At 38.4% G+C, this 27165-nt stretch overlaps 1 long non-coding RNA gene across 1 annotated transcript in view; it reads left to right on the forward strand.

Moving 5' to 3' along the window:
- LOC126640261 (uncharacterized) overlaps positions 1 to 27165 on the forward strand; it is a 48971-nt gene that overhangs the window by 2610 nt on the left and 19196 nt on the right. The window contains exon 2 of the long non-coding RNA XR_007628968.1: positions 16893 to 17056. This is a non-coding gene — a long non-coding RNA (uncharacterized LOC126640261). The remainder of the gene's footprint in view (positions 1 to 16892; positions 17057 to 27165) is intronic.

Consider the following 27165-nt stretch of genomic DNA (forward strand, 5'->3'; position numbering starts at 1 on the left):
TAAATTATAGTCACCAGTTTATGTGATAGCAGCCTAAAGAGATTATTTTGCTGTTCCCAAAAAGAAGTAAAAAAAAAAAAAAGGGATGAAATAAATTGTGAGAAATCAAATGCATGCACCAGGTGCCTCTCAAGACTCTCCACATGCCTACAGTTACCCATATGTTCAAGTGCTTGGTTGTCTCGAAGTGCTAATGTTGAGAAAAATTCAAAGGGTAAAGCAAGAACCTCTTTGATAAATTCTACTATCAAGGAAATGTTTATTGTCACCACAGTATTGCTCAGCTTGTTTCTCTATGTCTCTGAATAAAACCAGCTGTGGACTATATGTGGGCATAAAAGATGGAGAGTTACAGGGCAAAGAGAAGGGCTTGATTGCCTGTACTGTTTAATTGTTAGCACTCTATCCAGCAGTTTTAATCTGTATCATGCAGCACTCTCACAGGCAGTGCTTAAGCGTGAACAGGAAATAGATAAAGGGATGTTTCCAGTGGACAGTGGGATGCAGGGAAGACTGGGGGAACCATGTTATGCCACCAATACTGTGAGCCAACAGACACTCCCCCAGTCTTTGTTTCCTAGAATACTTGCAGACAAAGCTTATTCTGAGGGTGTAGATTTTTGTGTGAGCTAACCATCAGGTCATTTGCAGAGATTGCCTATCCATAAAAGCAGCTGGGACACAGTGAAGCCAAAATCCTTGGCACGGATCTGACCCTACTGCTGTCCTCAGTGCCCCACTCCCCACCTGCCCAGGCTCCCTGTCACTCTCAGCTCCTCTTCTCCACTCTGCAACTGGGCAGGAGACTAATTTGGCTGGAACTGGAGAAGCACAGATGGTACCAGGATACTGTCTCCAAACGTACCAGCTGCTGTCAGCACCTCCAAAATGGCTCTGTTAATAGTCTGTGCAGTGGAAAGGGAACGAGAGGTGAGAGACACTGGGTTCTCAAATTGTTAATATTAAGATAGTGTAACCCTTTCCCCTTTCATTTTTTAAAAACAGGTATTCAGTAGACTCCCAAATTCCCAACAGCTTTTCTCTGAGCTACACTAGTACATTAAATGGAGCTCACTGAAAGGTAACCTTAAAATAAAACAGAACTGGCATTTTTTTGGTTTTAAAATGGGTGGAATGATTCATTAGGAAAGAAAGTATGTGGCAAAAAGTGAGGTCTTTTTAAGACATCTGGTGTTTGTAAACAATGAGATAGAGTAATCAGAAAGCAAAGACAAAGCTTTTCCCAGCTTTGAAAGCCCATTTATTCCTCTGGGTATGGGTACTGCTCCCTCCCCTATTCCTTGTATCCTCTGTTTCTGAGGAACAATAGTGTATATAACATTCCAAATTCAGTCTGAGAAAAAAAAAAATTTGTCCAAAATTGATACTGACTTGAAACAATAACAAACATCTACACCTTTTTTCACTCAAGTAAAAAAATAATATGTATATTTTTACAGTTACCTTTCACACATTATATATATAATGAAAGATCAGATTAAGAATTGTAGGTGTCTTAAGACAAGAAAGCTTTAATTTTTTCTGATACTGTCCATGGCTTTCCTCTTGTCTACATTCCTGGGGTATATCATGGGTTATGGATCCAAAAGTGATTTTTCCAATCTACTGTTAGTACAAGTAGATTACAAAACCTCTTATAGAAAGTAAAGAATGTATGACATGCACATTACACTCCTACTACATATGTATCTTATCAGCTAAGCATATACTGGTATATTTCCTGGTATACAAAATTAAAAGTATAACTTCATTGTGATGGAAAAACTCCCAGTAAAACTCCTCCACCCTGGGTATGAGCATATTTTCTCTCTCTGAAAAACATAAGCAATAGGAAAATGCAGCATTTTAATATCTCATATTTGTCATACTTGAATAGCAGATATATTGCTCCCCTCTCCTCTGCTATGAGATGGATCATTCACACATTTCATGAGTATGCAAAATCCCAGGAAATTCAGCATGTTCTTTGTAATAATTGATTTGCCAGTCCTTTTAAATACAAACTATCTTATCTGTCTATCCATGCATGTATCTATCCATCATTCTGTTATGCTTTATTTCTTAGTTTCTGCATTTTGTGTCATTTCCAAAAACATGGAAAACACAAAAGAGCAAACTTGTTCTGTTTGTAAAATATCTCAGGGAAGCCTTCTAGTAGAATTTAATTTCAAGTGTAAACAAGAGTTTATAAAAGTCAGAAGTTCACAGGCATTAGTATCCTTGTTATTGATGGGTCTTGGGGTCAGATTCAGCTAATGCTAAGGGATATTTACTTGTGGGGATGAGCTTCTTCAATTTTTTGACCTCCTTCCCCAGCCAACAGGTAATTTCATGAGCAAGTGCTGAGTTATCTATCTCTGAAATAAAACCCTGACAATGTTGAAATGATATGATGATCTCAGGCCCTGTAAATCGTATTGCTAACCTGCTAAACTTGTTGATTAGCCTGGGACTGGTGTAAGGCATAAAGAAAGCTCGTAGTTGAACTGGTAGGAACCGGGCAGATAGAGAAATTTCTGCCGTGGTTACTTGGTTTCTTGCCGATCTTCAATGGGCATGATACTGCCACTCAGTCCCAGAAGCTTTGCTTTAGCCTGGTGGGAATTAATCAACTTTTTAGCCTCATTTGAGGAGAACTCAGGGATTTGAAAAAGTCTAATGAAAAGCATTGTTCAGACAGTTTCAGAGGACATCAGGAATTCTGTTAAAAATGCCTACTTTCTCTAATCAATATCTTTTGCTTGGTAGATGCTCTAACACAGCAATAAAAATGTCGTGGTTTTGCCTTGGCTCAATTTACTTTTATACTCCCACATACAATTACTATTAGTTGAGAGAAGGTTTATGCAGACAAAAAGAGACTGAATTAAAAAAAGTATGAGTATTTATTATTAACAAGTTAACACTAAAGAATTATATTTACAACAATTTTACTTAAGTAAAAGGTATTATGTATTTACAAAAGATACTTCTCCCCCCACTTCCCTTTATATCAGTCCAAGGAGGAGAAGTAGTCCTTTTCTGTTCTCGGAATTCCAGCTCTCTTTCTCTCTCTTTCTCTAGTAACTCTGCAGCACTTTTGTCGCAGCTGGAACTTCTTCTCCTTCTTCTTCTCTATGTCAGCCTCCAGGGCTGGGCCTACCCCCCTCCTGGGTTAAAACCAAAGGCTGGGGGTTACTCAGGTCCTGAAGGTTCTCCTTCCATAGACTTGCAAGGGGACACTTGCTTACTATGGATCTTCTTCCACAGGGTTACAGGGGATAATGGTTTAAGAGTTCACCCCTGTTTCCCTATGGAGGTCCCTCCCCATGGGAGAACAGTCCTTGATTGACTTCTCGGCATGGGTCTAGTCTGGATTCCTTACTCGGATTTCAATATCCCACCTGAGCCGTTTTCTGCTCCAGCGTAGGTTCTTTCAGGATCACAAATCTCCAGCACCAGCAGCACGGATCCCACACATGGATCCCAACATCCCTACCCGAACTGTTTCTCTGTTCCAGCGTAAGTCATCATCCCCTTCGAGGGTCATAAATCTTCAACAGGATTTTGCCTCATCTGAGCCGCTTTTACTCCAGCATAAGGCTTTCTCTCTGTTAAAGTCACAAATCTCTGGTGCATCCACAAGCTCTTTTGTGAGCCGCACGGGGGTCTCTTCACCCCAGCAAACTTCTACAGGTGGCAGGGTTTTATATTTCAGTCTTTACCCTGCTGAAGGGAGGGAGAGCGGAAGGGAGAAAAAGCAACTTTCCCCCCTTCAAACTTTTCTTCTCTCTCCTGCGACTACAGCTTTGACCTTGAAAGTTCTGTTATCTCATGGCTGGAATTCTTCTGCAGCGGTTTCTCGTCTAAGCAGTTCATCTTTTAAACTTTTTTTTTCTTCACTCTCTCACAAGAGAGAGGGGGGGCTTCAGTGCTGCACCTGCCCCCCCCGGCCCAAGCCAGGGAGGAGGGGGCCTTGGCCCTCCTCGGGCCCGCTACCCTTCTACATGGCTGCTGCTCCTAATTTCAACTGCGCCACCAACCTTCTCTTCTGTTTTCTTAAAGATGTAATTAGCAAAGGCGTCACTGAACTTTTTGATTGGTTTTTTGTCCGGAAATCACCTGGACAAAACCATACTCAGCCCCAGGGATGGGCTGGTGGGCAAAACCACGACAATAAATCATCACATTTTCCTTTGGGCAAATACTATGAACACAGTAAAATTTAAGTGGAAGGAGGTATTCACTTTCTGAAACAGGTGTCCTTGTGTGTGGTGGGTGATCTGCGAGCATGTTCCAACATCTTAGCATGGAAAATTCAAAATTAACAAAAATGTTCTATGTGTACAAAGAAGTTCCATTGGTATTTATCTAGTTAGCTTTAAAAAGCCCAAATTTTACAAGTACTCCTAAGTCTAATGGGGATGTATGGTAGAAAATGTCAAGAAGTGGTATAAAAAAATTAATTGAAAGGCTTCCATACTCCCCAGAGCTAAATAAGTGAAGACCAAAAGACAAAACAGGAAAAGCCAAAAGAAGACAGGACATTAATTGTAAAACATCTTCTAGAGATTTTTCTTTATTACACAGAACTTGGAAGCACAGGAGATTTCACCAGAAACTATTCTTAAGAGATTTCTAGTATGAGTTCCCAAATACAAGACCTATGGCTAAAATTCTACACATCAGAGGGTTTCCCTGTCTTGTGGTTTATATGACTAGGTATTCTAGCAGTCTGCAGTGGATACACACCAACCACAGGGGTGAGTCACACAGAGGAAATTAATTCATCATTAACAAAGATTAATTCACTTGAGACATCTTAGCAATCGAGACAGGTTAAAGTGTGTCAGTGTTGCCAAAGAGGAAATGTACAAGGAGTAGGCATGGGAATAATGCCCATATTTTGCTGCCTCTAGAAACTTTTTACAGAAGAGCTGTAGTTCTGAGTTAAGTGTTTCAGATGTCAGTTGGGAATGACAATAATACTATAAACCTTTCTTCATCATTAAAAGGTAAAATCCAAACAAAATTAATATCAGGAAGTCTCTGGACTTTTTAACAGCACTTTCTATTTTTAATTTGAAATACATTTTTTGCAGTTGATACAAAATGAAGGAGGCAAGATGGCTATAGATAACTATAAAAACATTCATTAGTGTGCCATGAAGTTCAGCATTATTCTCTAACATTAAGCAGCACCATTCTTGATTTTTTTGTTCACAAAAATTGTGATTATATCCTGCCACATTTTAAAGAATTATACTCCTCGAATCATTATTGCATACAAATCTTTCCAGGTTAATAGATATTCTATGGAGAGTAAGATCTTTCATACCTCCACTCACAAAGATAGATTGTAATTTTGACATTTGCTTTACCTCAAAGTGCAGCAAACACTGAAATATTTGATGTAAGGAAAAAGGAAAAGGTTTGACAATGTTGACATGAACTATTTTAAGCTGAGAAAAATGCTGTACTGTTCCAAAATGGAAACATGACGTTAGGTTAATCAGCTAATCACTGGTCAATTTTGGTGAATGTGAATGAAGATGAGGGATTGTGCCTGAGAATGGAAAGTGAGGTTGGAGAAGATATTATGATCACCAGTTAGGAAAAGGCCAACTGGGTCCACAATTCTGTTGACTGTAACAACTTTGATTTGGTTTAGTTGGGTTTTTTATCTTAGCTTTCAGTTTCACTTTATTCATAACTAATTTATGTCCGTTTGATCTTTGGTCAGCTTCATCTATTGGTTAAAAATATTTGTTTCTCTGCCAGCTGTTTATCCAGTCTTATATGTAACACAAGAACAATTTTCACGTATTTAAGTATGGCTTCCCATTTTATTACACTAGTTAAGCTTTGCTACCTTTTCCATTTCTCATAACAAAAACCTTTACCTCACAGCTCCACTCTTGAACACAGGAGAGTGTGATGGACAAGAACAGTAAGATTTTTCTCTTCCTTTATATTCTGGAGTTTATCCCCTCCATACAAGGCTCTTGTGGTTCACTCCTCCATAGCAGAGGAGACATTTTGAACAATTTAATGGTATGTTTTACTACTTCTTAGTTCTCCCTAAAGTTAGTACAGGCCCTGAGCTGAACTCACTGAATCAGTGCCATTTCAAACTGATCTCAAAGATTGGGTCTTGGAATCACAGCTGAACTGTACATGCATGGCTTTCAGCGAGGCTGAGGTTGGCCAACAGAAATTATACACCCAGCCTTACATCTTCTGGCTAGAACACAAAAAGAATAACCCATTTTGACTTTTCATTGTCTAATAGCTAGTATTTTTCACCCTATTTTGTTAAGTCAGCAATCAGACAGGACTGACTACTGATTGTCAAGAAGTTACTTTAAATGTTTTTTTTTTTAAATTACTTTCTTATTGCTTCCTGGTGTGTGGTTGACAATAGAATGACTTCGATGCGTACCAATGTAGCTTGCATTTGCTGGTAAACCAGAGAGTGCTGGGTTTCATGATCCTGTGTTTAGATTTTCTCTGGTCTTCAAGCTCACCAGATAGCAGAGGAGCATCTGAATTATTCTGTAGTAATTTCTGTGATCACGCTGTTGTTGTGTCCAGCATTAGGTCAAAAAAGGCTTGGGAGAACTTAAAGAGAGAAGAAATATCAATATGTTTCAATTGTCTGCTTCTCAATAAGTATGTAGCCTACCAAACAGCATAGCATGGTGCTTTTAACAGAAAAAACCCCTTAAACTTCCTTGTTTTGACATATAAATGTTTCTAAATATGTGAAACTCAGACTTCATGCATGAATTTTGGTACTCTGTCAGTGGTTCTGTTACTGTGTGAAGAATATATATAAGAAAGGAACTGTGGCTCAAGATCTCAGCAAATTTTCATCCTGGTCATCCTCTGCACAAAGAAACAGAAAAAAACCACTGCCCTTCTGCTACCTACAGGCAGTGACTTTTCAGACACTTGAATATTTCAGATCCACAGAAAGTAACTGGATTTGCCTGGGTAGTGACACTCAGTATTAACTCAGAGAAGTTAATAGAGAAAGACAATTTTTATTTTTTAGTTTATTTGAGGGAAGATACACTTAAACTTTTATGTAAACCTAGACTGAGAGAACAGATTGGCTCATGTGTTTATTCCTATGGCAAGGAGAAATCCACAGTTGACCTGAGGAAGTCTGGGAACTCACAAATGGGGGACAATTAGGATCCCAGTAGGAAATAGATATAACAAGAGAGAAGTTGCACTACAGCAATTCCTCACCTCTTCTTCGCTCATAGACTTCTACATTTTGGTCCAAAACATAGTTGAGTTTGCTTGGACAGTAGAGAACTCTTTACAGAAAAAACTGTCACCATTGAGGACTGATGGGGAGGGAATAGCAATTAGAGATGTCATTTATTCCAGAACACTCCAAAAGTATGTTTTGCACTGATTTGTAGCCAAACCAGTGAGATAGAACTTCAAGCATTGTGGAAATAGAAACTTTATTATTTCCTATTTCATTTCGCTGTTATCTGATTGTAAGAATTTCTATGGCCAAATATATCCCCATATAAAAGGTTATTCCAGTGTTCTGTGAGGCATGTGTACTGTGTATCTAGTTAGACACTCCCACACCTCCTACAGCAGTTCTGTTCAACAATGTTAAATATTAAGCAAGGTTGTATAGCACGTTGATAATTTTCCTCAAACTGCCACTACCCAAACACATGCAGAAAAGACAGCCAAACTACTTTCTTTATAAAAGCCATGAAATTAATAATAACTCATATTTCCTAGTGATATTAATAAATGTAAATAATTGAAGAAAGTCCCTTAATTATATATAAAAAAAAGACCACTCAAAAGAAAATGTACTTAATCTTCATTAAGAGAGACTCTTACTTTTTTTCTCCTGATAAGATTGAAGAATGTGGGTGTATGAAAAGAAATTGAAGAGAGACATTAGTTCTATCAATATCTTTATTTGATCCTTCCATGATGAGAAGACTGACTTGACCACCTTCAACTGTGTTGCCTCTGGAAACACATCTTTTTCAGATTTTTGTGGCCACACAGAGCCCAAGCTCCCAGGTCAGGCAGTTCTCCTGGCAATTGTGCTGCTGTTCTGTGACCAGGCTGAGGGACGGCCTGTGCCACCTCTTGTTCTGAAGGACCACATGGAAGAGATGGTTTGGGGAAAGGCTGAATCAAAGTGTGGCCACTTTGCTTGGATCTGCAGAGCCAGCATGCTAAGACGGATTGGGGGAAGAAGTGAAAAGAAAAGCTCCATAAAAGAGGGGGACTGAGGGGAAAAGGGGTGTGTGATACAGTCTTTATAATGAGCCAGCACAACTTCATACAAAGCAGGGATGAAGAAACCACATAACACTTATTTTTTTTCTTTCTTATTTTTGCCCAAACATTTTAAAAGAGACAGAAAGAATTTCATTCTTCAACAGCAATCTTTGAAAACACCTTGCTTCTCGTGAGAGCCTGTCACAGCCCTCCTACACCCTTTGCTGTCCAAATAAACTTTGTAAGGGAACGTTCTTTACATTCCCTGTTGAGCATGTATAGAAAAGCTCGCTCTGGCACGGCCCGCTCTCTGTTGACAACACTGTTTCCTGTTATTGTGAAGGAGTCATGGGCCTGCCTCCAGTCCAGATCTGGGGAGCACTGGTGTCACAGATGTTTTTTCAGGTGTAAAATTCCTGTTGGCCACACAGGCCGTTCACACAGGATAAAACGGGTGTCTTCAGCTTGGCTCGGTGTGTCTGTTTCCTCACTGCTGTGCTGAACCACCTCCTCTTTTTGCAGCAGTGATGAAACTAGAGAATGTGGAAGAGAGTTTAAACCCCTTCCTGTTGCATATAGGAAATGTTCTGAAAACCTGAGATTTCACTTTTTGTACTTATTGTGGGTCAGCTAGGGCAGGGGGAGAAGAACAGGGAATTGTGAGTTCATGGACTGAATGATAGGAAAGTCTTTCTTTTTGCTGGAAGAATGTGGTTGAACTTTCTCCCTGAAGAAGATTTATCCTGTTATGATTTCAAGGACCCTTAAAAAAGCCAGCATTAGAGAGCCACCCACGCAAGACAGCAGCATAGCAGCTGCGTAACAACACTAACATGGTTAATGACTGCAAATGAAAAGGTCACTGTGAGAGGGTATCCTGCTGTGCTAGAGCTTATGCAGGTGCTGTGGGTGTATCCATAATAGTATCATATCACTGATGGCAGGGAATTATTAGATACCAACCTTCCCTCTATCAACCTGGAAAGAACTCTGCATTCCATAAACTTATTTAACCCCGACATAAGTGGTTTTACAGTGCAGTAGCTACTTCACTGAGTTGAAAACTCATCTCACTGTCACTTTGATGTGCTGTCAAAAATGCACTTTTCTTTTTCTTTCCAGTACAAAATCATTCTTACTTTGTAAACTCTTTGTTTGTGTTAGGTAGGTAAGAATACTCCTCCTTAAAATGATTGTTTTGATGAAATGTAGACTGGCTTGATATTACTTTTCCAGTAAGATGTGAAAAGGAAAAGTGTGGTCTTCTGTAAAAGTGAAAAATCATTGTTGAACTGTGTTTGTTTAAAAAGTAAGCTGCAAGGCCTGGGACCTGCTATTGCAGTGAGGGCAGTCTAAGGGTTTGGATGATCCATTTCTTCATTCTTTCACTTGATTGTTTTTTCACAATGGTTTTTCTGTTTGTTGGAGACATTCCTGAAGCTGACAGAACAGTCAATATTTTGTATTAAAAAGCAGTTTTTAAATATTGCACATGGGAAAATAAATGGTTTGGCAAATAAATATTTGGCATGCTTCTAAAATGTCATCAACTCTTCTCTGCTATTCAACATACTTGCATCATTCTTTGGTGAATTCATACGAGCAGAGGTCTAAAATCAGTGAGCAAACCCAGAAAAATATGAACAGAATAAAAACATTTTGCAAATAGTACCCCTGTTTATCTCATATTTTGAAATTTGAACCCATTCTGAGAAATATTATAGCTGTGGAAAAGAGGTAATAATGACAATAAAGTCATACTTTTACTTTTTTTTCCCTCCCAGAGAAAAGACAGACAAAAAAGGAACAAAGTCCTGGGTTCTCTATCTGATGCAGCAGGAAAGTCACCAGTATGTTATTCAGCTCACACCTATAGACACATAGATACACACAAATATATGTGAGTGTGTGTATACTTACTTATGAACAACTATCGCTAACAGGAGACTTTTGTCTACTCCAGTGATAACAAGAGAAGAGACAAGATCTAATTGGTTTGATCACATAATAAAATACTTTATTTGTATGCATCATCTTTCATACAAATATATAATAAAATTCTTCAAAGCCAGTTTATCTACACATTCCTGAATGGTGCAACTAAAATGCTCAGCTTTACAGGAAGCATCTGTGCATGTTGCAGGGCAGGGGTGAAGATGGAAACAATGGCCAAGTTTCAGGAGAATGATTGAGTACTGGAAAACTGGGAAGCTCATGCAATGAAAATACACTTTTTTTTAGGCAGTTGAAGAGACTCTGCCTACTGAGCAGATGACTCCTGGAAGGAATTTGCAGAGAATTAATGGGAATGGCTATTTCAGATGGCAGAAGGAATCAAAATAGAAAGCCAGTTCCTTAGGCCTGGACTGTCTCCTTTCAAGTCTGAAACATATTTCCTTTCTGTCTTGGATCTTTTGTATCCAGAGCTCTTTATCCTGCTCTGGTAATTACAGCCCACAGGGAATGCTCCAGGGAGAAGAAACTGGAGCGAGTTCTGCTTATGACCCCTTCATCAGTTGGGATGAGGTAGATAAGACTTGCAAACTTTCTGGTTCAACCTACCCCAGCTTACCCCTCAAACTCCCTACCTGCTCTCTTGCAGCAGTATACTACCTGTTAGGGGATCCTGCAGCTTGTAAACAGGCCCTGGTTGAGTATTCACTACTAGCAACAGAAAGGACATGTAGCAAATCTAAGATGATAGATTCTAGAAGTAGATCAGAGTGGACCTTGGGCATTGAAAAATTGATATTATTTATATTTTGGGCACTAGTAGACGCCTATTCACATAATAAATATCAGAGAAAGTGGCTTGATTTGACAAAATTCATTATGTGAAGCTGAATAAAAATTAAATCATAGAAGTTTGTACTTCAGATTTTTTCATTATAGGGTCTCTTGCTAGTGATAGGAAAAGCTATCAGTGTGTGTTCAATATGTTTTTCTTTCCAAATCATTCTTACTTTACAAAATCATTCTTACTTTGTAAACTCTTTGTTTTGTTAGACAGGTAAGAATAGATGGGTTCAATAGATGTGATCTTGAGAAATTATGAAGATCTCCAGTTTCCGCTTGAAAATAGTAGATACAGTAAGAGTTTAAGCTATGGATTTTAACAGTGCTCTAAGAAATTTAATCCTAACACATAAAACTCAATTTTGAATCACATGATGGAAATCCTTTTGGTTTCACTCTGGCAAAATTCTTATAATGATCTTGCTATTCCCTGATTTTTTTTTCTCTCTTTTGGGCTGTGATCTCCCTTATTTTCTCTTGTCTTTTGTACAGTTTTGCTTTGTCTTCAGTTTATTTTCTGATCCACAGTACTGTATTATTGTTACTAATTCTTTCAGAGGATATGAGGCACAGCTGTTCCATTTGTAGTAAAAAAACACCCTAACACTTCAGTATACATGTAAAAAGGGAAATTTTCTATTTTTATAAACAGAAATTATTATATTAATAGGATTGTAGGATTTCACCATCACCAAAACCCAACATCTTTAATTAAGACCCTAAATACGGAAACAGATCTCAGCTGTGGGTCAAAAATTAAAGAAAAAAAAATTGAGCAAAGTCAGTATAGGGGTCTTTGATCTGCTGTGCCTCCTTATGTGCTGGGTTGGGTGTTCAGGAATGCAGGTAGCAGCTGAGACATTCTTTCAATATCAGAGGTGGTGCCTAGCTACAGGCCAAAAACAAGGGACATACTGTATAACGGGGTATATGCATTATGGTCTTAGAGGGGGCAAGTAATGACTTACTTGGTGCTTAATGAGTCAAGGAACTTGGGAATGATAAATTGAATTTCCAGTTATCTATTCAAAAACAGATGGTCACATTTCAAAACACTTAATTGCCAGCATGCTAACTTTAAAGGTCACACAGTGCTCTCAGCTGAAGTTTTCTATTGTTTGAGGTTTCTGCTTGCAGGCTGAGTGCAATATCCTGCACATTTTTCTAGCCTGTGGTGATACTAGTCACTTTAATCTGACATAAATATGGCCTGCCACCCCTAGTTGGATCTTCTCCTTCCTCCTTTGGGTAGGCATGAGCATTTGTGCAGCTGCATGGTGATCTGACTCACTCTAAAAATGCTAGTTCTGGTGCAGCTGACGATGGCGGGAACAGGCAAGCTGGGGGAACACGGGACAGTGGGCAGCATTTACATCAGATCACAATGACTGATAGAGAGCATAAGTAAAATCATCTTAAGCTTCATGGATGAATTTGAAATATTCTGTAGCTTGGGTGCCACTCTCATACTTTTATTGTATTACTGCCAAGTGTAATTAAATCTGTAGAAGAAATTTCACAGCATGCAATGCTAAATCAGACAAACCAAGCTGTGACATAGTTAACCAAACCATACCTGAGTCTCATGGTGAAGGCTCTTTATGCTAACAAATAATCACATGTTAAACAGAAGAATCTGGAGAAGCTTCAAGTTTATTGTTCTCCTTGGTTTGCTTGCCAAGGCAGCAATGCAAGTAATTAACTGTTCAGTCACATCCAAAACCAAGTAGTAGGGAAGAAATAATAGTAAAGGGTAATGAATACGCTTCTATGTCCTGTCTTATTGTAGCCAACCACATTTCTAATATCTTTAAAAAAGATTTATAATGTAACATTGAAGTTAGAGATTGTTCATGTAGAGATTTTTCATTTTTACTTTGTCACATCAATTTTAACCTTTTCAGTTTCCTCTAGATAATTCGTCTCTCACTTTTTTTTTTTTTTTTTTTTTTGATATAACTGCTGTATCATTCTTCATCACCTAATTTTTCCAGTTCTCTCTGAAAGGTCTTGCTTTGCACCATTGGTCAACTTTTAAGGGTTGCTTTTCAGTCTTTTTGGTTAATGAAGGCTCAGGCACACAAAAGGGAAGAAGAGTCTCCTGGCAAAACTAAGCTACAGTTTCTGAGTCTGTCTTTTACCAGCCTTTCTCTGCCTCCTTTCCATGGGATGTGCACATACAGATTTTGAATGAAAAGGTATTTAAATTGTAACTCCAAAGAGTTAACTATCAGACTGTAATCTAAAAGAATTAACTTATTTCAGATAAAGGCCATCTTTGTTGTGTGGTCAGTAATGCCACTTTTCCTCTTTCACACACAGACTTCTAGATCCTCTTTAGTAGGTCCTGTTGCATACAGAGAAGTGGTAATGAATACCACAAGAAGCATCTGTGGCAATGCAGATCACTTCAATTTTCTCTTGGCTTCTAATACAGCTTTTTTTTTTTTTTTTCTTTAGCTTTTAAACCACCTCTTCTGATAGCAAAGGGAATATAGATTTCTTCTATTTGATACAGTATTGCCCATAATCAGAGTTGCTAGGAGTAATCATTTAGCTGTGCTGAGCATTGTTGCACACGCTATTTGTTCCATCTCACAAAAAGCAGTGCAATGACCCCTAGCACAGTTCTGGGCGTTTGCACCTCATGCCACCATGTACAAGCCTGTTCAAGCTTTGAAACACTCTCCAGCTGAAGGTTTCTGCTCCTCTCTATGCTCTGTGACAACAGAGATGAAACTGGTTTAGTTTTTTTGCTGCTAAAGGGACCTTCTTGATGTGTCTGTCCAACATGGATTTGTTTGTGTCAGTGCACACATGTATGTGATACAGCCTGAACCAGATAGTGACTAAGAAGCTGCTGAAGAGCAGCTTTTCCTCCTCAGAGCAAACCTCAGAATCCTTGGAGTGAACTTGATGGGATGACATTTCTTCACAAAGAAATGGTTTAGTTCTCAGAAGTGGGTCATTCTCTTTATTCTCCTCAAGAAGGTGCATGGTAATCAGAGTAAAACCACTAAATCTTCTGAGTTCTAGCATCTTCCCAGCTACTTCAGGGAAAACTTTTCTTGTCTGATGATCCCTGTATTTGTCCTGTGAATCCTGTTTCTCATAGCAGTTGATTTTTCCTTTCCTGTATTTTTCATCAGATTCCTCTAGAACTCAAATCCTGTCATTATTTATCTTGTAGTACACCTGAATGCTTTTTCTGACCAATACTTTTCTAATCATCTTGTCTGCAGAGTTAAAAGAGAAAAGTAGCTTTGCTCTCTTAAAGAGCTGTTGTTTCACATAAATTCTATGATAATACCTTCTTTTTTGTGCTTTTGTGCTGTGTAAGCAAACAAGTTACAATTTCAGAGTCTTTTTTTCAGTTTTCTTCTCATTAATCAGTGGTTAAGAAATACCTCTCAAGGCTGATATCTGAAGGCAGCTGTAGTCAAGTAAGGACCTTGATTAACTTCCTTTGTTTTCTTAGTTTGAACAATACATTCTCTTATCCCTTTTGGGTTTTGCAATGCCTGGGCTTTTAAATTACTATAGAATGGACTATTATTGTCTTAGAAAACACCAGGAGCATGATTACCTCTTGTGAAGTTATTTATATTTGCATATGGCAAATGACAAATGGAATTTTAATTTAAATGAGTAGAGAATGATGGTGTATAATTGTAGCATCTTCCAAACTGCACAGTTTTCACAGTTGTGATGTCCTGTGGTGCAAAGGAATGAAAAATCATGTTCTTGATTAGGAATTTTTTGCCTTTTCAAAAGAAATTTCAGCTGATAATTTCCTTTTTGTTTCAATTTTGGCATTCTCTAGTTGACATAATTTAGTATAGCCTGATTTAAGTAAGAAATTCATACACTTTGCCAGTTGTTTCCTGGAAGTTTGCTTGCTTTGGTCTGCAGTAAGTAGACAGTACATATGACAAACTGATTGCTGTGGTGATACATGACCAAGCTGCCTGTTTATTCCAGATTTTGGAAAGTGAATCCTTTTGCATAGTTTGATTTACAGATGTTCTCTCTAAGTAAAGTATTTCTGTGTTCATATTTATTTGTATCAGTATTTTCTATTTTTATCTGACGTGAAGGTATTCAGTGGTAGAGATTTTGTGCCTGTTTAGAGCTGACAGTATGTTCAGCTTTGTACAAAAGTGACCAGCAGACAATCACTGCCCTGGAGAGTTTAAAGTCTGAAAATACCTCAGCTAATGCCTCAGCTTTTTTCAGCCTTTAACATTCTCAATATTTTCTTACTGTTTTGTCTCATCCTAGTAAACCTCAATTTTAAACTGTTAGCCAAAGCCAATCAGCTTGGTTCCTATCTGAAAATAATCTGGTACAAGGTAACTTATTCATTTTTAGATTTGAAAATGCATGTGGGTTCAATCCAGCATTCACTGAAGAGCAGAGTCCCATTGTTATGGACCCCTCTGGGTAACTTTAATCTTGCCTACCTGCTCTCAGTAGTGCCAGCAAATCATCTGCAAGGCCTCTGGCTGAATTACCTCTCTTCTTTCTGGCTGTAGAGAGCAGTTTAGTTGCAGCAAACTGCTGGAACTCTGGCTGTAAATGACATCATCTGGGTAAGACCTGTCCATCCTCCTGATGCTTTCATCAACATGGGTGTATTTTGAAGAAATTAAATATATGTTTCTCCAGCCATGAAATGTACGTCTTTCACATTCAGAACTGTGATGTGGGTTTTTTTACCATTAGAACTGTTAGAAACAAGGTGAAGATTAGTGTGATCTGCTAGCTTAATGCTAGACAAGGGAAGGCCAGCAAGAGATGACATCATGTGCTAATGGCAAAGGGACTAAACAAGAATGAGGAAAAAACAAACTTTGTCATAAAGGCTTTGCAGTCCACTGGATACTGACTGCCTCTTTTAGTGAGAGTATTTTTGTAAGTGTTTCTGCCTCTGTGGTTTCTCCTTTCTAAGAACAACATCAATCAGCACTGAGCTGTGGTATCTCAAATTCTTTCTAGGGATTAAGCTACAGGTTTAATTTTTGGGCTGGTATAAGGACCATCTGTTCAGTGTAGTTTTCAGGCAGTATCTATATGTGTGTTGTGAACATGCAGAACTCACTGCAAGAAGATAAGGTAGAGAATAGACTTTAACATCTTGTTAATTTCAGTTTTGTTTTTAATTCTGTTGTGCTTGAAAGAGTTTTTCCAAAGGATGAAGCCATCATATCCTGTTCTATATGTGGTGATCTAAGGGAGGACAGTTTCAGGTTGCTCTTCGGAGTGGTTGAACTGTGTGATAGCTCACAGGGTTGGTAAGAGATGGAGACATTCTCTGTCCCAAAACTACTGCTATATTGTGGAAACTACAGTAGCTGAATGCTTCTGAGAAAGTGAGCATTTCACATTTCACTCTCTGTTCATATATTACTGATCTCCTCAGCATATACTTTGTACTGATGATTCTTCCTCTTTAGCTCCATTCTCATCCCATTAAGTCACTGTTTATAAAAAATTGCTTTTTACTGTCCCATCTGGTATGAAAATTATGCCACAAAGCACTGCAGGAGCCCCCCACACTTTTGTGTGTTTCAGACTGAGTCCTAAACCCATATTACCCCCACCTGACAAGGGCTACTTCTGTTGCAGAAACCAGAGCCACTTTTCTGCTTTGACATCCTCCTGGGTTACTGAACCAGTTCTCATGCCTTCTCCTACAATTCAGCCTCCATCTCTTCCATCATATGTAGGGACTATCTTCACCTTAATTTATTATTCTTATTGTTTTCAAAGATATGAAGTTGTTTACTGATTTAAAATGTTTATATTTTGTCTCTTTGCAGGAAGAGAGAAAGAACAATGAGACTTTCCCAGGGGCTCAAATCCAAGAGAAGGCTGAAAAGTTAGAAAGGGAAAAGAAGGAGGTACAAAAAGGATCATCAGCTACACTACCACACAGAAGTAGCCTCTCTTCCCATTCCTGCTCCATCTGATGTTACCACCAAAGGTAGGATATGAGAGATTCATATGAGACATTCATCAGAGATTCATTGTTGACCCTAAGGTATATTGCATATTCCTTAGCTACAGACCTTACTGATCTCCTATCAGCAGTCCTTCACTCTTCATTGTGAGCCTTATTCTGTTATTTCTGTAAAAGGGTTAGTAGATGTTAGGAACCAGCTGAATGAATGTTTAGGTCTTAAAACACTATGGAACTCACTGAGAAGGAAAAATACAGAAGTTTGTAAAAAATTTTCATTAAAGAAGTCTGTTTTCAACTCCAATTTTTCAATGCTTTACCAGAAACAACCATGGATTTGAATCGCTAGGAATCCTGATCCACAAACTCAAGGCTAAAATGAGACAACTATAAAACTGTGAAACTTTGCATATCTGTTTTTCACTTACTACTTTCATGGACCTTCCTCTGAATGCAGATCTAGCTTAGCTGATCTTGTGGTATCCCCTCCCTGATGAATGATAAAAACACTTCTGGGTGCTGCTGTTGTTGATAAGGACCTGAGCTGTCTCTGTGGGAAGGAAGAAACTCATGGGTAAAGGAGAAGCTGACAAATGGGCATGAGAAGGATTCACGGTGATCCCAAACCATGACTGTAACTCATAAGTTAGAGCCTTGTCTCTAGTGAGCACATCAAAATACAAAGAAGCAGATGGATTTTATTGCACTTCAGGTACAGAGAAAAGAAAAAACAGCTTGGTACCCACCAGTTTTTTCTCTGTTCCTCACAGCTCCTTGGCCATGTTAAATCTGCTGTCTGAGCTACCCCATGAGCAGGTTATAATGTCTTTCAGTCAAATTAACTAGTTGGACAACCTGTGTTCCTTAATACAATTGACCAGATTATGCAGATTTAATCCAGATCAGGCATGGATGTGTGATCCCAACTCTGCAAAGTTAACCAGAGAATGTGATATGCATGCTGGTTTTATTCTTTATTCACCCTGGTTTACACTGGGTGCAGGACAGCAGAACATTTCTAGCCCAGTATAAACATAAAGCAGCACATACAGACAATCCCTGAGGTAATGTCAGGTCTACTAGGACAAATTTACCTATTTTAACGTTACTTGAACCAAGCTGAAGTGGCAGGCTGAGTTTCTACTAGTGGAATGCTCTGTATTGTGCAGCCATGCAGTTTTGGACTTGATGCTGATTTTCGGACGATTTTAAAAACTGCTTCTTGCTTTCACACTTAATTTACCATCTCATGGTGCTACAGCACTCAGAAGTACAGAAAACGGGTATTTGTTATGATGTCTTTTTTCACTGAAACAGTGTAAAAGAATTTCTGTTTTGCCATCAACATAATGGGATTTACCTATTAAAAGTCAGCCTACAAGCAAAGGGGTCCAATACTCCTGTATTTTTCTATTTTTTCCCCATATAGATGTAACTAAGCCTCAGTAAATGATAAAGAAGCATGAAATGCTATTCCTTTACATTTGTGTTAATAAAGTTTCAGATATGCTCTGAATGTTTTCTTCTACTAGTTGTAAGGCACAAAGTACAACATTTTTTTCAAATGTAATTATTAATTTACAGAAAAGTTGACAGAATGTGAAACAAGGGCCTGTAATCAGATTTCATTTCTGATTTTGGGGAAAATTTTGTTTGGCACTGTCTTATTTTTCTCCAGTGTCTCAGTTCCTGACAGGTGACAGGCATGTTATAGTCCAGGCAGAATAATATACTTTCTGTGCCTTTTCTGTACTTCTTTTACATGAAAAGAGAAAAATTCAGTAGCTCAGGATGACAACTGCCCAATGGCTTGTGTTGGAGAACTTTTTATTTGGAATAATTCATTATGAATATATTGCTCCATCAAGATGCACTTAGCAGATAAATCTTTATAGAAATAGTCTTTGCCTTTTAACTTTGTCATTACAATAAAAGTATTTTGTTATCATGTGTTTTCATACTCATTCACTTTCTACCATATTTCTCAGCTGTACCATCATCCAGTCAGTGCAAGAGGTCTCCAGAGTGAATACTGGATAACATATAAGTGAATAAACCTCTAGTTAAGTGAAGCTTAGGCATCTAGATAAAGAACAATCCAAATTTCATGGAATAATCCACCTTAAATTGTTATAGTCTGTAGAAAAAACTTTTTCATGTATCTTGAGAATGATTAATCTCTTTTACAAAGTGTACTCTTGCATTGTCTGGACTAAACATCCAGAAACCTATCCTTCTGTCCCTGGAGTACCTAGACATGGACTTACATTTATACTGATGAACACAGATGAAATCGTATTTGTACAGCTTATCACCCAGCCCTGTAAAACATGTGACCTTCATAAACTCAGGGTATCATGTCCTTGAGTTTAAGGTATCTGAAATAATATCTGTGGTCTTACATCCCAGGAAAATGGGATAGCAAGAAACTTACAGCAAGAAACTGCTGTGCATCCACTCCCTACCATGTGGGATGATATGTAGGCCATGTGGGAGTACTGGGGAGACCTAGTGGGTGAAAAGTCCATTGGGACAGGGTTGCAGGAGAGCAGGATGTCTGACATGCTATACTGGTTCTGCATTCTGCAGGACTGCTGTCTTCCTGTATTGTACTTTGGCACTATCTGGAAGAGCTCTAGCTCATCCATATGTTATGTCTACTCTCCCAGCTTGACAGTAAGACAAAATTTTGGGCTAGTGGCCAAGCCTGTGTCAAGGCCAGTGGGGTTAGTCAAACCCTAGTTAATTTTCTAGTGTAGAGATTATTTGAGTACCTAGTCATAAATCTAGAAAGAACTTCATGTCACAGCATTTGAGATGGATATTAGAGTCTGGTGCCTGATTTAAAAATGGCACTTAGGTACCTTATATCAAAGCTCATGTGTTTGAAAGACTTTGAGATCACTTCCCCAAAATTTTTGACTGGGCGGCTAATGCGTCATAGTACTCAATATGTGTGCTCTAGAAATCACATTTTTAGATATCATTTGGTATCTAAAACATTCCTTGGTAGTGTGAATTCAGTCCATGAAAGCACTTTAATATAGGCCGTGAACATCAATAAATTGTAGCCTATCTTACATGCTTAGGTAGATTGTCTAAGACTACTCTTAAACCTTATCTCTTTTGGTATTGCAAAGAATGATTTCAGGAATGTTTTGCTTCTGATGTTTCCATTCACAGCAACTAAAGCACTTCATGATAGAGTTTAGTAGCAACTGTCTGTCTTTTATAGATGTGTGAATGGAAGAACAGAGAGTCTCAGAAAAATGAAGCTAGCTCTGCCCATTAAATTAATTGAATTTTTCAGATCTATAGCTTTCAGACAATTTGAAAACCTTTTAATCCAATCTGCCCACCTCATCACAGACAGATTTTGTAACTCAGTACTGGGGGTGCCTACCCCACAATTTTTTTCCTTAATCCTCCATCACAGTACAGAACTGGACAACAGTGGGACTAGCAAGCTGCAACCACTCAATCCATTTGTACCCAGAGAGAGCTGGGATGATTCAGCTGTTTCATCTAGAGAGGCTTAGTAAAGTCTTCTTTCTCCTAACAAGCCTTTCCATTTGACACTTTCTCACCTATGTGCTAAATGCTTTTGGGAGCTAGGTGTGAAACCAAGAGGAGAAATACACCTGTTTGCATAATGATTTTTTTTTTTTTTTAAATTTAATAGTGGGAAGTATTATGTAACATGACTTTTGCAAACAACTGGAAGTTTAGCTTGGCAAATGGCAGGCAGCCTCTGCACAATATTGTTCCCTGCATGTGGAAATTCCCAGCATGACTGATTTGAAAGTTTAACATAACTGACACCTTGTTGGAAAAAAAGTAGCTCAGACGAAGTGAAATTAAGTACTTCAAAAACTAGGTGCTAGGGCATGAATCTAACAATGCTGAGGAATTTAAGTTGCTTGTTCAAAAAGGGGAGAATAAGAGAGAATAAAACTTTCCTTTTCATGTTCCAAACATCTTCATTTCAGGAGAATGCTGCAGTGGTGTGTTTGATTCCGTTATACATCAAAGGATAGCTGTAACCAGTTCTGTAAGTGGGTTAACATGTGATAATTAAGTGATTTTAAATATTAATCATCCTATTTAAAAGTAACATTGGCAAAGAAAGGCATTCCTAATGAGAAATAAAATTACATTATAAATATTATTCTGTAAAAATGGGACTTATTCAAGTGTTTCTTTGAAGCCAGATGAGAATCAATCCAGTGTCTGAGTACATTCCCAGGGTGCTATGAGGAAGCCGAATTCTTTTCATAATTGTTTGACAAACTTCTTCCAAAACACACAGTGCACAGACTTAAAATGCATTTTTCCTGTCGTGTGTCTGTGTTTATGGGTGAATACCATATGGACTTTGGTCTGAGCTTTGCTCATCTGAAAAGCGCTGGGAGAGGACTCCATGTTTCAGTTAACTGTTTCCTGTCAAGCAGACAAAACATGTTCATCTTAAGGAAACAAAAATGACAAAGTTATTTTAAGGTAAACAAGCCTATGGTTGACATTTTGTTTCCTCAGGGTGTGGGGTACTTTTGTTATTGTTATTCACAACTGCATAAAAGGGACAGATTAGGTATCACTGCTGTTAGCTTCAGCTTTTCTCAGGGAAATAAAGACAGGCTTTGAATAAGAAGTATTTACATAATTTGGAGGCTAAGATGAGCCTGAAGGCACTGATCAACTTAAAGATTTGTCCTATAGTAGCATATTGATGTGAATGTTGAAACAAGGCAGATGTGCCTAAACAACACAAGGTCAGACAGGGTTATGTTCTGAGAAGGGATTCTGAAAACTGATAGAAAGCTTCTATAAAGTTGCTCTCTTTCACAGTTTAATTTACCAGCGGTTAAGGAAAAAATGAGAACATTCATGCAGATTGTATTGGATGGATGTGACTTTGTACAGTGTCCACCCCCACCATGAAGGGCAGTGATTGCAAACTTTCCCATAGGAAACTGATACCAGTTAAAATACATTGTTTGGTTAATGTAGGAAATTTGAATTCTGCTTTTGAGTTTTTTTTCTTTTTATTTTCTTTTTTTTTTTTTTCTGTAGTATAAGAGCATTGGTCTAATAGTGAAAATGTTGCCTCAGGCCAAAATATGCTGTTCTTGTGCCAAAAGACATTTAATCAAATGAATGTTGAATTTAGTTCTCTGTCTTTATTCAATTGTTTTTTTGAGTTAAATATTCATTGACTTCAACAAGAGTTTTGTTTGGTGAGAGCTGAATTAAACTAAGTAGAAACATCAGGACCCAGCTAAGATACTGACTTCTCCCACGTCCTTAGAGCTCAGTATACTGGAGTTCATTAACTCTCATAAAATGTAATGCTAAAAGTTGATGTATCATTGAGTAATGGTAAATGGACAGGGACATAGATGTACTCGCTTTCAGTTTCTACAATGCACAGTAAGAGGCTGGTCCCTGTGTAGCTTTTGAACATCCACTTGTGACTGCAAAACTGTGATAGTTTAAACTATTGGCAGGAATTCGTAAAACTCTTGGTTCTCTCAGTGTCTTGATCTGGTAGGTGGTGAAAGAACATGAAACTGGCTAATCGACGTGATTCTCAGAGTTGTTCTTATTGTCTTGATGCCATTTGTAATTTGATTATTAAGTATAACAATTTTCAGGAGCCCCTGGTGGTCTAGTGGTAAAGGCGTGGCGCTATCACCGCTGAGACCCGGGTTCGATTCCCGGTCAGGGCCACTCCCGGGCAGGTGGAGCTCGTTAGCCCTTAAAGGCAACCCACCTACGTCCTAAGGACCTCGCTGCCACCGTCCAAGCTCGCTTGGCCCCGGCAGATGAACCTTAGGATTAAAGGGTGGGCTCAGTTCCGCGCACACTGTGTCTCACCTAAAAAATCCAATGCGCAGGCTGGAAGGTGGAAAGACCTTCCCCGGATCTTCGCTCGCGAAGACTGGCCATTATTATTATTATTATTATTATTATTATAACAATTTTCAGAAGGAAATCAGGAAATGTTTAAACAGGGTTGTGTTTTAAATTTTATAGGGAGTGAGTGAAATGGAAAAGAAATTCCATTGCTGAGAATAGTCATCCGTATCTACACTAAAACTGACTTTGCTTAAGAGTAGCTGTGGTAAAAAACCTGAGAAGCAGAATCTGAATGTCAAACTGCTCTGAAGTTTAGTTTTAGCGTAAGGCAGTTTCAAGACTATTCTCCTCTACTCCACACGCACATGTCCCCAGCCGATCAAATGGCAGCTGACGCCAATGAAGTCTGCTGCTGTCCATACCAAGCCATTTGTAGAAGTACCAGGACAGCAATAAAAGCATTGGCAGCAAGAAATATTTCAGGAAATATTTCCTCACATATGGGAATGTTTCACTGGCTTGCAGAATTAGTTCCCCATATTATACCCCTGTTACAATTTAATTCTGATTAAGGTTAATGTGAAGCCTGAGTTTCCTAAAGAGAACACTGTTAGAAGAAAAAAGGCCCCTTTGCCAAATTTTCTGCTGGTCTACATGCCATTTGTTGATACCTGTGTATACACTATTAATACGAACAGAAAAGTGTTGTTTCTTTAAATTAAAAAAGTAATTAGAATAGCTTTCCACTCCAGTTGAAAAATTCTCAGAGATTTGGTCTCTTTCAAAAACCAGATCATTAAAGCTACATCATTTGTATGAGTATTTTATACTACTCCATGAATGGATTCTAATAATGAAATAAGACTTTTGTTCTTTGTGCTTTTCTCATTGTGATGTTGCGTACCTTTTCTGCTTGCTTTGTTTGAGACTTTTAGAAGATAGAGACCAGGAAAACAAGATTGTATATTGATCTAAACGGATTCACTCCTAAACAAACTGTTCCTCAAAGATTTTCAGAAGGCAGCAGCAGCTTTTAAAGAAGTAACAGCCTACAAAAATGTTATTTTTCACAGTTAAGCAGACTTTGGTCTAAAGCTGTGCAAACAAGCCTCTGAATCCTTGTCACTTCCAGGGACTGTTTTTGGGTGTGTGCTGATCTATAAATCAAAAGGATTTGAAACAATGTAAAAGAAAATGTTTAAAGAAAATAAATACAAAAGGAAACTTTTTTTTCTTTTCCCTCCTGACGATCAGGGTACCTTCCAAAGAAGCCAAAGGCATTACAGGGATGCAAAATTTGAGGATTGCTGAGTTGATTCAAGACTGTCTGGTCCAAATCCCACCAAATCAGCGGCAAGTTTGACCTTGACTACACTCAGTTTTAGATAAGATCTCACATTCTGATTTTGGTAGTCGGGTTGGCTACCACATCACAGTCCATTTCAGTTTGAAACAGGTAAGACCTAAACTGGAGAAAAAGGAAGTTAAAAATAAAAAAAGGCACTGGATCTATGTGGAGCCTGCCAGGCTGTTTTATAAATAATATGTGGCTCTTTATGAAACCATATGTAACATGGGCAATGTATAAAGAGCCCAAATGGCTTAAAGACTTTGGAGTAGAAATACTGTGAGAGGCCCTAAAGAAATAGGACTGTTATTAATGCCTTGCCAGTATGCAAAATAGACTATTGACAGGTGTTGTAAACCAGGCAGCTTATATCGGGTCTTACTCTGTTGCTGAAGTCAGTGGCAAAATCAGTGGAGTCCTCAATGGTGAGAGGACCCAGTCAATGGTGATGAATTCATTTGTTCTGATGGGTGCAGAGCTAACTCAATAGTCTCATCACCTATTACTGACTGACATCATCCTCTCCTTGTGTTCCTTATGGTTGACACTAGTATGCAGTAATAAAAGTACTGCCCACCTAGGCAACATAAACATGAGAGCGCAGCTGGAGGCAAAATCTATGTGCTTGAGTACACCAGTAGCAAATAGAAGGGTTTTTTACTTGTCAGGAGCCACTTAGATGGAAAAATAAATAAATGTGTAACTTACTCTTACTGTCCTTTTTAAATCAAAGGAAGCTGACAATTTTGAAAAACAAAACCAAACCAAACCAAACAAACAAACAAACTAAAAAAAAAAAAAAAACACAAAACCCAAACGAAAAAAAATTTAAATAACCATTTAAGCAGCTATAGTTTTATTGCTTTTAAACAATAAAAATAAAAGAAGAGATAAATGATTAGGCTGGATTGATGGTGTTAATTGCTGATTCAAGTTGTGAGTTTGTTTTTTTCTTCAGTTCATGTACGTACTAACACTCATAATATTATCCAAGAGGAATATAAGAAGCATTTTAGTCTATTATCAGCAATTAATCATTGGCTAGCCTGCCTAAGAGGAAAATTACTTCTCTGAAAAGTTGGCTCAAGCTTATCCTTTGCATTCAAGTCAATGACAATGTTGTTCACTGAAAAACAGTGCAGCCATCCAGTATCTGTGAGAAGAATGGATTTTGTCCCTAAGGCTTTCCTTTGTAACTTCTTGATTAGTATTCATTTTGAAGAGCATAAATAGTGCATAACTTTGATGACTGCTAAAAAGTCCAGTCAGTATCAAGGCTTCAATATGTGTGTGTGTGTGTGTTCGTGTGTATGTGTGTGTGTTCATATGTGTGTGTGTGTTCATGTCTGTGTGTGTGTGTGTGCTACTGCCAGGTAGTGCTTGGGTCTGTAGTTTGCTCTCTGGTCCTGATCACTGCCTGCCTGCATTGCAGAAATCTTATTCATTCTTGAGCTCCCATTTAGAGTTAATCAGCTGCATCTCTTCTAAAGCAACCCCCCAGGTGCAGTTCTGGGGAGATCTCCAGGGACCTCTAACAAATAAGCACTAAGACTGCACAGTCTTGCACTTGCACTGTCTTCCAGGAAACTTTTCACTCTTGGTCATTTCCAGTGCATGCAGGGCATGCAGGGCTCAACAATATAAAATCATAATGCTCGTATGCTCCATCACAGTCCTCACACTCTTTCAGACCCTTTGAACTGAATAAAATACAGAGAAAATAATAACTGCCTAATGGCCCAAGGATACCACAGGGGAGACCCAGGGCCAAGTGTTATGGAATATGAATGCAGACAGTGGCCTTCACCTTTGGGTGAAAGAACATTTAGGTAAATATTTACCTACTCCAAGTATATGACAGACATGGCTAAAAGGGATCTGTATGAAAGATGATAATTAACATGATCAAATCTGCAACATATTTCTCAGGGTTACCTGATACAGCAGCAGATGCAAGCAGTTAGAAGAGTAACAGACTGTGAGGTTCAGTAGACCTCAATCTTTTGGAAATTCCATATGTTAATTTCCCATTCACTAAGAAAAAGGTGCCAGGTCACTACTAGTTGAGATTAGGGCACAATTATGACATGCTATCATCATTTCAAAAACTGCATCTCTCTGACAATTTCTATTTTAGTCTCCAAACTACAAGTGTGACTCAGTGAACAGTGAAAACACTGGAAAGAAATTTAATTTGGTTTCTATGTAAGAGAGAAAAAAAGGCCTTTTAGAATGATGCTTGGGGTCAAAGAGGCCATATGTTTTGTCCATCAGACCTCCTTAGAGGTCTCTTCTCCTGTAATATATTTATCCTGCTGGGTGGGTTATTTTTGGAGTCATATTTCAGTATGATATAACTTTTAAGGCAGGCTAGGAAAGAGAAATGTCCTGCTTCTTTGGGACATTTCCACAGTCTGTACTCTGTCAAAATAAAACACTTTCATAAGTCCCATTCTGCTAGCAAGAACATGTGCTTATCCTATCCTGAACAGCAGAGATGATCAACTCATTTGCTAGTGTTTGTTACTCTTACATCACTGCACTGCAATTCTAATAAATGTACCCTCATCTTTGTCTCACACCTTATTGCTTACATCAGCTCTGATGTGCAGGAGAGTGTGGTTTTTTTTGGTCGGGCTACAGACATGCCCCTATGAAAATGTCCCTACACAATGATTTAATTAGATGATCTTAAAGGTCTTTTCCAACTGAAATGATTCTTTAATTTTAACAGTTGCAAAGAAACTCTATTTGAGGTATTTCATCCAGTCATTGATAAGCACAAAGGACTCTGCTTTCCAGAAGTTCTGAGGTGAGACACCTCTAGTCACTGAAAAAGTGATTCCACGAGGCAAGGAAATCATCTCAGTCCTTTAATGTGATGGGGGATTTTTGTAAGGGGCTTTTAGGAGCCCCTGAGGGTCTT

This window comes from Myiozetetes cayanensis, unplaced genomic scaffold (genome assembly GCF_022539395.1).
Source record: "Myiozetetes cayanensis isolate MyiCay16 unplaced genomic scaffold, myiCay2020 scf2-11, whole genome shotgun sequence".
Classification (NCBI taxonomy): Eukaryota; Metazoa; Chordata; class Aves; order Passeriformes; family Tyrannidae; genus Myiozetetes; species Myiozetetes cayanensis.